Raw genomic sequence first — 2,263 nt, 5'->3', positions numbered from 1 at the left:
TTTCTTTAAAAATGAATTCTAGAGTTTCATGATGATCTGTTGAAATCTGGCTGGCTGAGAAGCCATGTCTAATCTTATTGGACCGAGGTTTCAACTTATCATCACAAGAGCTTGTTGATTTCTATCAAACTTGCTATTGGAGCAATGATCTGCTGAGGCTTGGCTGGCCATTGGCCATGTCTAGTGTTTTGGACCAAAGCTTTCTTTGAAAGCTTGGCTGGCTGTGAAGCCATGTCTAATTCCTGGACCAGAGTCTTAGACTAGCATTGCAATGATTCCTGGAATTCAAATTAAGAATTCTGAAACCTTTATTTTCTATTTTCATATAATTTTCAAAAAAACCAAAAAAATTTTACAAAATCATAAAAACCAAAAATATTTTATGTTTCTTGTTTGAGTCTAGTGTCTTATTTTAAGTTTGGTGTCTTGCATGCATTGTTTATTTGATCTTGGTTCTATTTTCAAGTCAATAGTACAGGGAACTGAAGATTCAGAACATGCAGCAAAGGAATTACACAGAAAAAGCTGGGCGTTCAAAACGCCCAGTGAAGAAAGACAGACTGGCGTTTAAACGCCAGCCAGGGTGCCTGGTTGGGCGTTTAACGCCCAAAAAGGTAGAGCATTAGGCGTTAAACGCCAGAATGTGCACCATTCTGGGCGTTTAACGCCAGGATGGCACAAGAGGGAAGATTCTGTTTTTAATGCAAATTTTTTTCAAGTTTTCAAAGTTTTTCAAAATCAAATCTTTTTCAAATCATATATTTTCAATCAAATCTTTTTCAAAATCAATTTCTTTCCTTTTTCAAAGATACTTGCTAACAATTAATGATTTGATTGAACATTTTAAGTATGTTGCCTTTTCTGCTGAGAGAGGTTTAATGTTTGAATCATATCTTTTCTTGTTAGGCAAGTCATTAATTTTTTAAATCAAATCTTTTTAAATTGTTTTTCAAATCATATCTTCTCAATCACATCTTTTTAAAACCATAACTTTTAAATCATATCTTTTTCAAAAAAAGTTTTCAATCATATCTTCTTCAAAATCTTTTTCAAAATGTTTTTAAAATCTTTTTAATTAATTTTCGAAAAATCTCTTCCCCTCTTCTCACATCCTTCTATTTATGGAGTATCACTCCTCCTCAATGCACAATTCGAACTCTATCTCACTAAGTTCGAATTCTTCTACTTCTTTCTTCTATTTTTTTGTTCCTCTGACACCTCAAGGAATCTCTATACTGTGACATAGAGGATTCCACATTTTCTTGTTCTCTTCTCTTTCATATGAGCAGGAGCAAAGACAAAAGCATTCTTGTTGAGGCTGACCCTGAACCTGAAAGGACCTTGAAACGAAAGCTAAGAGAAGCTAAGGCACGACTCTCTGTAGAGGACCCAACAGAAATCTTCAAAGAAGAAGAAACCATGGCAGCCAAAAACAACAACAATGCCAACAATGCAAGGAAGGTGCTGGGTGACTTTACTGCACCTACTCCCGACTTCTATGGGAGAAGCATCTCTATCCCTGCCATTGGAGCAAACAACTTTGAGCTTAAGCCTCAATTAGTTTCTCTAATGCAATAGAATTGCAAGTTCCATGGACTTCCATTGGAAGATCCTCATCAGTTCTTAGCTGAATTCTTGCAAATCTGTGACACTGTCAAGACTAATGGGGTTGACCCTGAGGTCTACAAACTAATGCTATTCCCTTTTGCTGTAAGAGACAGAGCTAGGACATGGTTGGACTCACAACCTAAAGAAAGCCTGAACTCTTGGGAAAAGCTAGTCAATGCCTTCTTGGCAAAGTTCTTTCCACCTCAAAAATTGAGTAAGCTTAGAGTGGAGGTCCAAACCTTCAGACAGAAGGAAGGAGAATCCCTCTATGAAGCTTGGGAAAGATACAAACAATTGATCAGAAAGTGTCCCTCTGATATGCTTTCTGAATGGAGCATCATAGGTATTTTCTATGATGGTCTCTCTGAACTATCCAAGATGTCTTTGGATAGCTCTGCTGGAGGATCTCTTCATTTGAAGAAGACGCCTGCAGAAGCTCAAGAGCTAATTGAAATGGTTGCAAATAACCAATTCATGTACACTTCTGAAAGGAATCCTGTGAACAATGGGACAAATCAGAAGAAAGGAGTTCTTGAGATTGATACTCTGAATGCCATATTAGCTCAGAACAAGATATTGACTCAGCAAGTCAATTTGATTTCTCAAAGTCTGTCTGGAATGCAAAATGCACCCGGCAGTACTAGAAGAAGAAGCT

The 2,263-nt window shown here is 37.1% G+C and overlaps 1 non-coding gene across 1 annotated transcript; it reads right to left on the bottom strand.

Moving 5' to 3' along the window:
- Window positions 1-1,824: 1,824 nt before the first annotated feature.
- Window positions 1,825-1,932, bottom strand: LOC130949787 (small nucleolar RNA R71). Its single transcript, XR_009073460.1, has one exon. It is a non-coding gene; the product is annotated as a small nucleolar RNA R71 (small nucleolar RNA).
- Window positions 1,933-2,263: the final 331 nt, after the last annotated feature.

Source organism: Arachis stenosperma, chromosome 1 (assembly GCF_014773155.1).
Source record: "Arachis stenosperma cultivar V10309 chromosome 1, arast.V10309.gnm1.PFL2, whole genome shotgun sequence".
In the NCBI taxonomy this organism is placed as follows: Eukaryota; Viridiplantae; Streptophyta; class Magnoliopsida; order Fabales; family Fabaceae; genus Arachis; species Arachis stenosperma.
The sequence above is the reverse complement of the archived record's forward strand: the minus strand, read 5'-3'. Positions and strand labels throughout refer to the sequence as shown.